The sequence below is a fragment of the Pipistrellus hanaki genome (genome assembly GCF_964339955.1).
Source record: "Pipistrellus hanaki genome assembly, chromosome: 1".
Lineage (NCBI taxonomy): Eukaryota > Metazoa > Chordata > Mammalia > Chiroptera > Vespertilionidae > Pipistrellus > Pipistrellus hanaki.
In genome coordinates this window covers 22,070,228-22,085,037 of record NC_140503.1, presented here as the reverse complement: position 1 = coordinate 22,085,037, position 14,810 = coordinate 22,070,228, and the positions used below count along the sequence as shown (strand labels likewise).

Below are 14,810 nucleotides of genomic sequence, written 5' to 3'. Positions count from 1 at the left end.
CCCCCACTCTCCTCTGTCTCATTTCATAGGTCAGGAATGGTACACTCAGAAATACCTACTCCACACAAAGAAGACAGCAAGAGGAAAACAAAAAAACCTAAGACAGATAGAAATCAAATAGCAGAGTGGCAGACAAAAATCCTACCTTGTCAATAATTAAATGTAAATATATTACACATTCCAATGAAAAGGCAGAAGTTGAGATGATGGGTTAAAAACACACACACACACACACACACACACACACACACACCACGATCCAACTATATGCTGTTTATAAAAGACACACACTCCACCTGGCCCGTGTAGCTCAGCAGTTGAGCTTCGACCTACGAACCAGGAGGTCATGGTTCGAGTCCCCGTCAGGGCACAGGCCCCGGTTGGGAGCTCAGTCTCCAGGAAGGGGTGTGCAGGAGGTGGCCGTTCAAACACTCTCTCATCATGGATGTTCCTTCTATCGCTTTCTCCCTCTCCCTTCCTCTCTGTAATCAATAAAAATATATTTTTTTTAAAAGAGAGAGACATACACTTTAAATTTAAAGACACAAATAGGTTGGACATAAAAGGATGGAAAAACATATATACCATGCCAACCGCAATTAAAAGAGAGCTGAAATGACTATGTAAATATCAGACAAATTAGACTTTAAGACAAAAATTCTTATTAGAGGCAAAGAAGGATATTTTATAATGATAAAAGTGTCTACCATCAGGAGGATATTACAATTATAGAGGTATACGCACCTAACGGCAGCATCCCCAAAATACACGAAGTAATTAAAACTGTCAGAATTAAAAGGAAAAATCGACAATTCAACAGTCATAGTTGGAGACGCCAATGTTATACTTTAAACAATGGGCGGAACAACCAAACAGAGATTGACAAGGAAATAGAAGACTTGACCGCTATAAAGCAGGAGGCCGAGGAGATGTCCATAGAACATTCTACCCAACAGCAGCAGAATACGAATCCTTCTCAAGCGCAGGCAGAATGTTCTCTAGGCTATAAGGTAAGCTATGCCTTAAAACAAATCTCAGTAGATGTGAAAGGGTTGAAATCTTCCTAAATATGTTCTCCAATTAGAAGGACATGTGGGGAATCCACAGGAAAGGAAGGCGGAAAGTAACCTGTCAAGTTCTCACAGCTCAGAGAGGCCCCGCCCTCCTTACTCAGCCCCAGGAGGCCTCAGATCTCACGCTTCTGCGAACACCTCTCCCATCCCACACGGAGCCTGATTCCAAGTGTGAGCCCAGAATTAAACAGCTGGGGCGGGAAAGGCCTCGGGGGCTGTGACAGCTTGTTATGCAGCCCTGCTGCTCCCGGGGGAAAATGGTCCCGTGCAAACCTTTTCACTCCCCCAGCCAGTCCCCCAGGATATGGGAAAGGCCGATCCTTCCTGAAAGAAGGCAGCTAACATTTGCAGAGCACTGACGGACCCTCACCCCTGCCTACCAACTTCCCATCAAGGTGTGCCTTATTGTCCTCGTTTTTAGAGAGAAAGAGAAACTGAGACTCTGCTGTTCAAGTGGAAGAAGCAAGATCCGGAAAAATCCCTCCATGATCCTTCTAGAAACATCTCAAGTCTATGCATGTGGGCCTCAAAAGGGACGCTCCACGTGAGGACCCCACAAAACCAGCTGTGGACTCCCCTTCTTCATGCTCCCTCCTGCTGCTGCTTTTCCTGGGGGTGTCTCCAAGTAGAGCACAATATATATCTATATATCTATCTACATATCTACATATCTACATATCTATCACTCCCCCACAAGAAGCAATCCCAGGTCCCGTCCACCAGAAACAGGTTCCCCTCAGGATCAGGGAAACCCATAAAGACCCCTGGACACTGGGAGAGCACACAGGGTTTTGAGGTGAGGGGACTGCACAGGTGAGTAGGGAGCTGCTAGGGCAGGAGGACCTCACTCTGGAATAAGAGCCTGCACCGGGGGAAAGGTGGCTTGCATCCCTCTCCAGAGCCAACCAGCAGAGCTGGACCCACGTGGGGAGGCTGAACAGACTCCACACATCAAGGGATGTCAGCGTTCACTCAGTGGCCCACAGGCTGAGAACCGCTAGCTGGGTCGCCTGCGGCCATGGGAAAGCACAGATACTTACATTATGGTTCAGTCACAGTAGCAAACTTACAGTTATGAAAACGATTTTATGGTTGGGGGTCGCCACCACACGAGGAGCTGTATTAAAGGGCCGTGGCATTGGGAAGGTTGAGAACCACCGGGCTGGAGCGGGGTGCTTTCACCAGCCCAGGCTCTCCTGCCCGGCCGGTGCCAGAGGGACCAAGACCCAGCGGATGGCCGGGGGCGGGGGGATCCTGCTGGTTTGGAGCAGAAAAAAATGGGAACAATATGGCTTCCCTTTACCTGCTGGGGACCAAGCAGCACAAACACGGCCCGTCGGCGTGGCTCAGTGGTTGAGCATCAACCGATGAACCAGGAGGTTGTGTTTCGATTCCCGGTCAGGGCACATGCCTGGGCTGAGGGCTCGATCCCCAGGGTGGGGCGTGCAGGAGGCAGCCCATCAATGATCCTCTCTCATCGTTGATGCTTCTCTCTCTCTCCCCCTTTCCTTTCCTCTCTGAAATCCATAAAAATGTGTTAAAGAAAAGAAGAACAACAACAACAACAACACCCAGCAAGGCCTGGGCCTCCTATGAGGGCTGCCAAGCAGGCACAGGGAGCACCTGCCCCCCTCGCCCAGCCATCTAGTTGGTGTCAAGCCCTTTCTCGGGCCTGGTCGAGATCCAGGGCCGCTGCCAAACGCTCAAACATTCCGTTCGTTTTTTCAGTCTCGGAGCAGCTGCTGCAGGGCCTTTTCTCCCTGTTGATTTATTCGTTATTGTTCCTGAAATACACCCAGAGGCCTCTGGCACTGGGCACCCGCACAACATCCAGCCCAAGCCCCAAGTGCACACTCACCAGACTCTCCGGGACCCGGGCCAAGCCCGCTGGAATAATGGGCCCCGGGGTCAGGCTCAGCAGCCACCACGGACCCACCTCCCGAGCCTACGGCCCCAGAGATAATCTCAGGACGACAGAGGCCGCCATGTCTGGGAGGAGGAGCCGCGTGAAGGTGTCCGGGAGGCCGAACGAAGCCTTTCCACTCCTCACGTGCATGAGCAGCTCCCCCTGCTCCCCCACCCCCACAGCTGACCCCCATCGCCTGTGCTGCCCTCCACTGCAGGCCGCCTGGCTCAGCTGGGCTTCTGGCTGCCCTGTGGAGTGTTTGCAGATAAAGGCTCCAGAGGGTCTTCCCAGCCAAACATCTCCACTATCAGCCAGTCCAATGGCACCTGAATTCCTACCATCAGCAGTTCATCCCAAGCAAGGCTCAAAGCACTGCTCCCTTGTGCACAGGAAAACAACCTGGTGAAGGATGGGAGCTGCGTTATACAGAGACAGGCTCGCTGAAACTGGTTAGGCTCAGTGGATAGAACGTCGGTCTCAGGACTAAAAGGTCCCAGGTTCGATTCCGGTAAGGCGCATGTACCTTGGTTGCGGGCACCTCCCCAGAAGGGGGTGTGCAGGAGGCAGCTGGTTGATGTTTCTCTCTCATCAATGTTTCTAACTCTATCCCTCTCCCTTCCTCTCTGTAAAAAATCAATACAATATATATTTTTTTAAAAAGACAGGCTTCAGGGCCCAACAGACTGTGTCCTGGCTTCTCTGGTCATCAGCCTCTCTGTTAGTTTCCCTGTTGGGAAATGGGCATAATGTTTTTAGCTCACCGTTACCGTGGGATTAAATGAGGTTAATATAGACGTGAAGTACCTGGCACAGGGAAGGTCTTAATACGTGTGATTTTCTCTCCCCCTGGCTGGGCAGGAGCCACATCACTATCAGTCTTCACCACCTGGGGGTGGGGGAGACGGGAGGGTCTGGCTCTCCTGGCTCTGCAGCTGGCTGAGAGCAGGACTGGCCAGGAGCAGGACACGGAGCCCAGGAGCCCGGGAGGGGCACACCCAGCACACGCCTCCCCGGGACTCAGCTGTGCCAGCAGGGCCTGCAGGGACAAGAGTCCCCTGATAACACCTGGCAGAGCTGCTAGGCCTGCCATGGGGTCCCCACCCTGCTGGGCTCACTCTGAGAAGAACTATAAAAGGGAAAGTGCTAGCACCTGAGGGAGGCGGGGGTGGGGGGGTGGGGGGGGGTGGCCACAGGAAGTCTGAACAGGGGCTGGAGGGACCTGGGTCTACAGCGAGCAAGCAAGCAAGGCTGCCCTGAAGCCACCAGCGTGCACGTCCCACAAGTGGAAGCCAGTGGCAGTGCCGCCTGGTTATTTCTGGCACCGCTTCTGCCAAACGCCGGCAGAGAAAGGCAGCTGCCAGCAACATGGAAGGGCTGTTTACACTCGTGTGTGCAAGCCCGCCGCCGCTGCAGGGACAAAAAGAGCAGCCGCCGCCACCCAGCAGAGGGGCCTCTGCCCCTTTCTTCCTCTGCCCACCGTCCCCGAACGGTGCAATCTGTGCGCGGCATAGCTGACATAGCACGGGCACTTCTGCTTTCACTCAGATCCAGCCTCCCGACCGCAGAGCTCACTCACATACACACAAACAGACAAATAAATAACTATGGAGCCAGCTGAGGGCTGAGCCACACCCAGGAGCCAGACAGTATTCCTCTGGGCTCTTCCTGCGCCGAGGAGGCCCTCCCAGCTCCCCACCGGGGTGGGGCAGGCACCGGGGACCAGCCCAGCAGCTGCTCTTTCTGCACTCCTCCGGCGAAAGTGGAGGCAGTCCGCGGGAACCTCAAGGAACTCACTGCCTCGCAGCTTCCCCATTTGAAAAGGAAGGAGCTGGGCGAGACGGCCCAGCAGGTTTTCCAGCTCCGGGAAGACTCCTGCGAGCTGGGGAAGCCCGAGGCTAGGACCAGGGCCAGCTGGGGGTTCGGACAGAGCAAAGTCTGATGGGGAAGGGGGTCTGAGCAGCAGCCAGGTCCACACCCCACGAGGGAGGAGAGAAAGAGGAGAGGGAAGGGGAGGAGAAGAAAGGAGAGAAGGGAGGGGGAGAACCACCCACCTACGCGCATTCTGGGGGATGAAAGCTTCAGCACTTGGGCCTTCCTGAGCTCCTCTCTGAGCTCTGGGGCCTGCCCCTCCAGGGAACTGGCAAATTCTGGCAACAGCTGTCAGGCCTGGGGCTTCTGGAACTGCTGGGAAAAGCTGGGAATGGAAATCCCTCATCATTTTCCTTCCTCTCTGGACCCCATTTCCCCAGAGAAGGTGGGTGGCCTCAGAGGGAACCCCCTTGTGGCTGCACGCCTGGTATACCTCTCTCTCTCTCTCTCTCTCTCTCTCTCTCTCTCTCTCTCTCTCTCTCTCTCTCAGCTCTGGAATGGACAAACTCTGCCCAGGCGGCTCCCCTCCCCCCTTGCCGAGCCCCGTGGAGGAAGCAGCACTGCCTGGAAAAAGTAGCGCTCACACCAAGCGCTCCTGCGGCCGGAGAGGAAGGCAGAGGGAACAGGGAGCACCTTCCCAGGCCACCGCAGTCCCAGGCCACGCTCCAGGGAGAGCAAGAGCAGAAAGCACTGCCGGGAAAGCCTCAGGCCCCGGCCCCCGCTCCTCCCCACGGGCCCTGCCACACACAGCCAGCAGCAACCGCGCCCCTCCCTCCGGAGGCACCCCACCCCGCCAAAACCCCAGCTCGTTCCCGACCTGTGGCAACTTTCTTCTTATATAATATCTCGGCGGGCCACCCTGTCCCCCGGATTCCGTTGGTGAAGGAGCCAAAGGGATCTCTGGAGGGACAACTCCCACCCCAGGCTCCACCCAAAAACCCCACTGAGGTCACCCAGAAAGGCTCCAGGTGAAGCAAAAGGCGAGGGGACTTCTCCTGGGGCTGAGGGAGCAGCCCGCCTCCCACCCACGTGAGCCGTTCAGCTCGAGGCCTGGGCGGGCCGAGTCCCGACGGTACAATCTGATCTCTGGGAAGCCGAGCTGAGCAGGGGCAGAATCGCTTGCAAGCTTGCAAGGGTGCATGCACTGGGCACCAGGGTCAGGCTGATGTAGGCCGCTGTGGCCAGGGCCTGGGAAGTTGGAAAAAAATAAGCCTCATTTGCCCTCCTCCCACAAGCAGGACAGCCTTCACGTCCTCTTCCCAGGGAGGAGCAAAAGGCAGAGCGCTGAGCTGGGTGGGAGCCGGTGCAACGCCAGCCATTCCCCGTTGAGGACCTACTATGGGCCAGATGCGTTGCATGCAGCACCTTTTTTGGCCTTCATAGCAACCCTGTGAAGTATGATTACCGTCCTCATTGTATAGATGAAGAAACTGAAGTTGAGGAAGTGAAGCAATGCCCAAAGCCATCCAGCAAGTCGAGAGGCTGGTGTAGGATGAACCCGGGTCTACCCAGGCCTTGTTCTCATGCACCGGCCAGGTTTCCTCCAGTCACTGCCCGGGTCCTGTCCACATGCCATCCAGGAATGGCGTTCTGAGTGTGGGGGCGGACGTGGGTGTGGACAAGCTCTGCTGGTATTGCTCCCAAGTATATGACTGTGAGAGCCCCTGTTACTGTGTGTGTGTGTGTGTGTGTGTGTGTGTGTGTGTGTGTATGTGTGCTGGGGGCGGAGGGAGGGCGATCTGGATTCCAAACAGCAATTCCTGACACCGGAGTTATGCTGTAATGCTTCTGATTCATAAAATGACCTCACAGTCTCAGGGTATCCTGGACGTTGCTTTGAATGCAAATGCAGATCCCTTAAGTAAGAACTGGGGAGTTCAGCACATTCCACAGAGCTCCAGCCCGGCACAGGCACACATAGTTGTTGTGTGTGTTTTTTTAGTTTCTCTCTTTTTTTTTTTTTTTTTTTTAGGTCAACCCCACAATCAGAGTGCTTTGGAGCTGGAACAACCCTTCCCACAGAACGAGACCACTGGCTGCATTTCCTGCAACCTTTGGTGAGTCAGGGAGGGATGGAGTTTCCAGGCTGCTTCCAAACTGATGCATATGCATGCACGTATTACAGGAAGGGCCAGCACGCCTGGCTCAAGGAAACGCCCGGGTGAGCAGAGTCCCAGGCGGGAGGAGCAAAAGGCAGACAGCTGAACTTGGCCCTAGTGGGGTCAGAATGACGGGGAGGCCGTCATTCTCTAGGAGGCCGGCCACAGGGCAGTGCCAGGGCACTGGGTTCACCAGCTCCAGGATCCCTGGGGCAGTAAGCGTGCCAGCAGCAGGGTTCACGGAGCCCACCACGTGCCAAGCCCACATTTTTTTTTTTTTTTTTGAGGGAGAGCTTTCTTTCATGTATGTGTTCACTAACACATACTGAACACCTACCGGAGGCAGGCCCTGTGGGAACAGTGCGGAGCTCACACGAGAGCAGAGGCTACCATAAAGCTGCAATGTGCTTTCAGGACTTCACATGCACTAATTCATAGAATCCTTGCTGCCACTCTACGGGGGAGGAACAGAGACTCTAGCTCTGAGCTGGTGTTTTGTTTGGTTGGTTGGTTGGTTGGTTGATTTCAGAGAGGGGAAGGGAGAGGGAGTGAGGAAAAGGAACATCAATGATGAGATGGAATCATCAATCAGCTGCATCCGGTATATCCTCCCATCCCCCACACACTGAGGATCGAGCCTGCAAAATGGGCATGTGCCCTGATCGGGAATCGAACCATAACCTCCTGGTTCATGGGTCAATGCTCAACCATGGAGCCACCCCGGCTGGACTCTGAGTTGATGTTTTTTAACTAACACTCTACAGCACATGTGTCAAACACAAGGCCCGCGGGCCAAATCCAGCCCGCCAGGCCTTGCAATGTGGCCCGCACCGCGCTGTCATCACTGCACTCCGCTGTCAGTTTATGACATTGTCAGTTTATGACTGTTCAGTAAACCATTCGGCCCGCGATTTAGGCTGGATTTTAGATTTTGGCCCCTTCTCTGATTGAGTTCGACACCCCTGCTCTACAGTATATACACAAATGACTATATAAAGTGGAAATAAGTGTTGAGAAGACTGAGGCTTCTCCGAAGAAGCAGCATTTGAAACAGGGCTACCCACAGAAAGGAAGAAACTCCCAGCTCCTGGTGGCCCTCCCTCCTCCACCAGCAGCAATGTTTCCTTCTGGGAGACCCGCTGCAGGAGAGGGGCTGTCAGGCCAGAGAGTCCGGGACTGCGCCCATTCCCCTTCCAGGCGCTAAGCCCTGTGTGACCGGCCCCCCCGCCCCCAATCCTTCTCTGACTCCCCTCCAACTCAGGGGCCCAGAGGCCTTGGCTCCATGGGCAGAACTCCCCTGGGTTCTGGAGCCACCAGAGATCCTCAGCTAAGTCTGTAACTACATATTGTCTTTTCTCTCCCTCTCTCTGTCTCTCTCTCTATCTCTCCACTTATTAAAAGCAGTAGTCCAGTCCTAGCCAGTTTGGCTCAGTGGACAGAGCGTTGGCCCTCAAACCGAAGGGTCCCAGGTTTGATTCCAATTAAGGGCACGTACCTCAGCTGCAGGCGTGGACCCCGGCCCTGGTTGGGCCGTGCAGGAGGCAGCCAATTGATGTGTTTTGCTCACACTATGTTTCTCTGTGACTCTCCTCCCCACTCCCCCTCTCTAAAATCAATGAAAAAAATATCCTCTTGTCGGTGAGGATTAACAACAACAAAATAATAATAAATATATATTTTATATAGATTTACATATATTTTATTATATATTTATATCATATGTTTGTTTATTATTATATATATATATATTGATTTTTAGAGAGAGACAGATAAAGGGAGAGAGAAATATCAACTTGTTCCACATATTTATGCTTCATTCGTTGCTTCTTGTATGTACTCTGACTGGGGATCAAACCCACAACCTTGCCTATCAGGACACTCTAACCAACTGAGCTACCCAGCCAGGGCTCTGACTATTTTTAAATCTCACGCTTAGAAGCTGAACTGTCATCCCCAGGGGCACTCTTTCCTAGGGTGGGTGGGGTGAGGGGCTGAGAGAGGAGGTGGGGTTCCCTGGAGAGGCTGCACTGGAAGAGGGCAGGCAGCCCCAGAGCAAGCTTCATGGGGGGTGGGGGTGGGGCAGGAGGGTGCCCTCCAGGTTCCTGACCCCCTTGTCCCCTGGGAGCTACTCAGACGAGAGTCATCGGCCAGAGACCAGGCCAATTAGAGTGGAGCCTGGCCAGGGCCGTGCAAGGAGGAGGTTTATCACAGTAATTGAATGCTTACACCCCTGTCATTCAGTGTCCAGAGCAGGAGGGAAAAAAAAATGAGGACCCCTGAATTCTCAGCCTGGGACGGTTTCTCCTTTCCCCTCATCCTGACGCCATCTAATACCTCGTGGAAAGGGGGCGTTTCTGATCCTAAAGGGGCATGTGCCACACGGTCCCTGGGAGGTTCTGGAGCAAGACGGGGACTTCCCCCGCTCAGCCGGAGCCCAGAGGAGAGGCTGCTCCTCAGAGCTGCAGGAGACCAGGAGAGAGGCCAATCTCAGTCCTGCGGCTGCAGGGACTCGGAGAGAGGCCAGCCCTCCAGGCCGCGGCCAGACCAGGCTCCCCCTGCTGGAGCAAGCCAGGCCTCCCCCTCCCCCGCCGCCACCCCCTGCACACACGTGCCTCCAAGGCCTTCAGAGTCACCCCGGCCAGCTCTCCCCCCATCCCACCGGCCCCGGGGCCCGGCACACAGGTCCCATGTGGGATGGTGGAAGCAGGAAGTAGCCAACAGAGTTCTGACCAACAAAGTTTTACATGGGGCGGGTAACTTCCCCTTTCATCCTTCTCGTAGCTAGCTCACCCTGGAGGCTGGGCTGGGACACCCAGAGGCCTGCAACTCTGAGTGGCAGGTCATCTCCTCCGGGTCTGCTTTCCTGGGGGCTGAGGCTTGAAAGTCCCAGGGAGGCACCAGGGAGGGGGTTTCAGAGGGGCAACCTGGTGCACACAATCCTGTTTGCGTGAGTAAGGGAGGAGCTATGACTGCCTCCAACAAGCTAGCCTTACGCAGGGGCCAGGCAAAACCCAGGCTCCTGCGTCTGGCACAGCCACCGCCAAACCCAGCACGCGGGCCGGCGGGGGCGGTGAGAGGGGTGACAGGTCTGAGGAGCACCCGCAGCGCCGGGGCCCGGGGGGGCCCGCCGGCCCGCCCCAAACACTCTAAATGAGGGCTCTCTGCCTGTTTGCTGCCACCCCCGGCACCTCTGTTCCCAAACTTCCAGCGCGGGCAGTCCCCAGGTCCCCTCTCCCGTGCACCCTGGAAGGAGAAGGGGAACAGGCCTCCCGCTCCAAGTTCCTGCCCTCAGCGAGCCCCGCTCCGCGCCTCCCGGGCCGGAGATCTGTCACGCTGGCCGGTCCCTGCAGACACCACGTTTCGCTCGGGCGGAGGAGGAGCAGCCGTGTTCCCGGGCCGCCAGCCTCGCGGATGGGGAGGGTGTTCCTGCCGGGGCCGCGCCCGGGGGGACCGGGGCCGCGCGCCGCGAGCTGCGTAGCTGCACAAACACGGCGGGCGGCGGGCTGGCGCTGCACACGCAGCTGCGGGGGGGGAGGGGGTGCGGGTCACGGAGGGCGGGCTGTGGAGCGGCCCACGCACACCCACGCCCACGCACACCCACGCACACCGCTGCCCAGGCCGCAGAAGTTGCCGCGCCCCGGGCCCCCGCTCCCGGCCGCGCCTGCTGCAGCCCCGGCGCCACGCCGCCGCCTGCACGCAGCCCGGGGACCTCGGCCGCCGCGCCGGGGCGGGCAGCGCCTAGCCTCGCCTCGCCTCGTGCAGGCCTCGGCCGCGGACCCGGCAGCCCCCCCCCCCTTACCTGCTCCTGCCCGAGCTCGGGCATCGGCTGTCCCTTCTTCGCCACGGGCTGCCTGCCGCCTCCGGTCGCCTCTTAGATTCCAAGCCGCCTGCACGTAGCACTCCCCGGTTTCAAAAACAAACAGGCGCCGCCGCCGCCTCCCGCGGCGCTCGCAGGGCTTCCGCCGGCCCGCGCCTCCTCCCGGGACGGGGAAGTTTGCGGGCGGGGACCCGGAGGGGCGCGCGGGCTGTCACCCTCCGCTCCGGGCGCAGGAGCCTCGGCGCACCCCGCGCCGGTGGCGTCCGCTTCGCGATCGCTCTCCCTCCCTCCCTCCCTTCGTGTCACCCCCGGTCCTGCGATGCAGTGTCAGGATTGCACTGCTCTGACTCATCGGTTGAGCTCACAGCTTGGAAAAAAAAAAAAAAAAAAAAAGAGGAGAGCGAGGGCGAGAGGCAGCAGCGCAGGAGGAGGGCTCTCGGAGGTGCTGCTACAAAGGATTGCACAACTCGGCGCAGGGAGCGCGGAGCCCCGGCGGCCGGACGGCGCGCGCGGCCGGCGGCGAGCAGGAACCAGCTCTACCACTTCATCAGCGCAACAGCCTCTGGTCGGCGGCCTCCCCGCGAGCAGGCCCGGCGCCGCCCACTTCCTGCGACCAAATAAGGCCCGGGAAGGCGTCTTGCAACCTCGGGCGGCCGCCGGGGCTGGGGATTTCCAGCAGCCCTCACCTCCACGCTGCAGCCCGCCGCCACCCGCCCCGGGCGCGCAGGCGGCGCCCCCCGACGGCCTGGCTGGAGCGGGCCACGCGGCTCGTTCCTTGCACACCAAGGTCAGGAGGAGACGGTGACGAAATGTTTGGAAACCCATCGGGGCCTGCCAGGAAAGTGTGTGTGTGTGTGTGTGTGTGATGTTGGGGAGGACACAAGTCGCTTTTCTTCCACAAAGAATTACTCTCTGGGTTTGGATACAGTAAATCATGCACAGCCCTCTCTCCGAGGCCCTTCCATGAACAGTCCTCCCAAGTTTCACTTTCGGCTCATCTGCATCCTAGGCGTGCAGAGTTTGTGGAGAAACCGGCCCGGCCCCTATGAAAGACCCACGTCTTGATTCCCTTAGAGCTGGTGAAAGCTGCTGAGTTTAATTCTAGCAACTGAGGCCGGAGTTCGGGCAGCTTTTCACTCACCGCGTGCCCACATTTCCCCTCCCTTCCCCACTGTCTCCCTGAAGCCTCCTTGTCTGGCTGCCAAAAGGACTGGAAACATCTCTGCTACTCAGGAGGTTCTCTTGCTCCAGAGCCAATAAAGTCCAGGGGAGGGAATCCTGTTTTTCCCGGTTCCCTCTATTTCTGTTTTTGTTTGTTGGTTTTTCCAAGGAGATGGGTCAGAAGGAGATCCTCATTGGAAGGAATAAAACAAAACTGGAGAATACACTATGTTCTGGCAGCCACTTTCCCCCCCGTGGCCAGTCCTGACAAGCAGGTGCATCCCTTGCTTTCTCAGGGAGAAGAGGAGGGACAGCAGAGAGGGTTTCTCAGGCCCTCTGAGCCTGCAGGGCACGGACATGCTCCCACGCCCCCCTCCCTCCGCCCCCCACCCCTCCAGTGGATGACAGACACCACTGCGGCCTTCTGCCTAACCTCGAAAAACCCACGCTTGCTCCCAGAGGGCATGGCCTTCCTGTCCCCTGCCACCCTTTGCTGGCCTGAGCACCTGTGTGCATCAAGCTCACACCCCACCTAGGAGGAAAAGGGCTTATTTGCACCCTGATAGGACCGGCAGGTCAAAGTAATGATACCTTAAAACAGTCGTACCTGCAAAATAAAGGTCATCATGCCAGGGGACTGGACTAGATGAGCTATTGAAATGCCTTCCGATTTAAAAGGCACGGTTCTGTGATTGTAGGAAGTGAACAGAGGAGTTAGGGGGAACCACCTCCAAAAAAAAAAAAAAAAAAACAAGCCCAGGCTCTCTCGATGTAACGTCTTCTGTGTCAGTACGGTTCATGGCAATTCTCAAAGCACATTCCCCCCACACACTGTTTAATAGCCCCGAGAGAGAGCTCCGTCCCTCTCGCTCTATGGATGAGGACACGGAGGGTTCATGGGTGAGGACACGGAGGTTCAGAGAGGCTAAGGGACTTGCAGGAGATCACAGTGCAAGCCAATTGTTTGTCACCTGTCCGCTCTTATTCCTACCCCCCACCCCCACCCCCAGAGAAAGGCAGTGAATAACTGAAGGGTCCGGTGCTCCGGTATGCAGGCCCCCAAGTAGACTAGACTCTCAAGCAGAGGCTCAGTGTCAGACCTTCTTGTTTTTTCCACTTGTCTCGTTTCTCCTTCCCACTGACACCTCATGCAAGTGAGGAAAGCAAAAGCAAAACCACCTGGTCTCCAGTGCCCACGGCCGGCACCGCTGCCAGGGCCTGTGGCCACCCGGGCCTGCGTCTGCAGCCCAGCCCCTCGGAGGAGCCCCCGAGAGCCAGTGCGGACCAGCGCAGGGATGTTCCCAACCAACCGGAACACCCAGCTGGGGGCACGTTCCTAGAAGAGCCTGCCGCCAGGAGCCAGGACCCGGCCTCCAGGGGACACGCGGGAGCCACTCCAGCGGGCGCTCCCCAGCCCGTCCCGCAGGGGCGTCCTCCCGTCCCACACGGGGTGGTGGCGACGGACAGGAAGCAGCAGCGGGGCAGAGGCAGAGGGCAGGATGCAGGAGGAACCGAAGTCAGCTCTGCTCCTGTTGGAACAACGTATCCCTTCACCCCAACGGAACTCCCAATGCAGGCCACCTCAGAAAGGAAGAGAGGAAGGAAAAGCCGTGTGCGTGCGTGTGCGGGTGCATGTGTGTGTGTGTGTGTGCGTGTGTGTGTGTGTAGGGGATGATAGCTCAAGGTGTGTGTGTGTGTGTGTGTGTGTGTGTGTGTAGGGGATGATGGCTCAAGGTGTGTGTGTGCGTGTGTGTGTGTGTGTGTGTGTGTGTGTGTGTAGGGGATGATGGCTCAAGGTGTGTGTGTGTGTGTGTGTGTGTGTGTGTGTAGGGGATGATGGCTCAAGGTGTGTGTGTGTGCGTGTGCGTGTGTGTGTGTGTGTGTAGGGGATGATGGCTCAAGGTGTGTGTGTGTATGTGTGTGTGTATGTGTAGGGGATGATGGCTCAAGGTGTGTGTGTGTGCGTGTGCGTGTGTGTGTGTGTGTGTGTGTGTAGGGGATGATAGCTCAAGGTGTGTGTGTGTGTGTGCGTGTGTGTGTGTGTGTGTGTGTGTAGGGGATGATAGCTCAAGGTGTGTGTGTGCGTGTGTGTGTGTGTGTGTGTGTGTGTGTAGGGGATGATGGCTCAAGGTGTGTGTGTGTGTGTGTGTGTGTGTGTAGGGGATGATGGCTCAAGGTGTGTGTGTGTGCGTGTGCGTGTGTGTGTGTGTGTGTGTGTAGGGGATGATGGCTCAAGGTGTGTGTGTGCGTGTGTGTGTGTGTGTGTGTGTAGGGGATGATAGCTCAAGGTGTGTGTGTGTGCGTGTGTGTGTGTGCGTGTGTGTGTGTGTGTGTGTGTGTAGGGGGTGGCGGCTCAAGACTGGCCAGGTGGCCCCGCCTGGCAGGGGAAGCCTACCTGGCAGAGGCAGGCAGAGGAGGAACCGTAAAGAAAGCTGCGGCTCTTCCGAGAAAGCCCTGAAGGTCAGTTTTGCTGCAGATATGACAGTGCAGAATCACTGGCGTGTGAAGTGAAAGTTTTGGTTTTAGAAACCTCCAGCAAGCCCTTCCTGCAGGCTTCTGGGGCAACCAGCAAGGGTGCCCTTTGGGGAAGGAACAAAAGGGGCTTTTCTCCACAGACTGCAGGAAAGAGAGGAGTCCAGAGTTTCAGTTCACAGGGAGCGTGTCTGCTGAGAAACACCCCAGGAAGCGAGGCGCCCGAGACAGGATTCCAAACGCCGGGTCCCCGTGAGGCCAGAACGTGGCCTTCGAAAGGCTGCATCGCTCTCTGGGCTTTGCTCCGAGTGCTCTGCCTTGAGTCACTGCCCCGGGCGGCCAGCACGAGTGGCCATTTCTGGGACAGCCTGAGGCCACGAGGCTCCCGATAGTGAATTCTGTGGTGTGTGAAT

At 57.0% G+C, this 14,810-nt stretch overlaps 1 protein-coding gene across 3 annotated transcripts in view; it reads right to left on the bottom strand.

The window, feature by feature from the left end:
* Positions 1 to 14,810, bottom strand: part of MIDEAS (mitotic deacetylase associated SANT domain protein) — a 64,268-nt gene that overhangs the window by 28,381 nt on the left and 21,077 nt on the right. The window contains exon 1 of one of the 3 annotated variants that reach the window (XM_084892599.1): positions 10,747 to 11,331. The exons of 1 other annotated variant lie outside the window; for it this stretch is intronic. The gene's annotated coding sequence lies outside the window, so the exon portion shown is untranslated. Of the gene's footprint in view, positions 1 to 10,746; positions 11,332 to 14,810 lie in introns of those variants that run through there. One more of the 3 variants, XM_084892596.1, reaches the window with a different exon arrangement.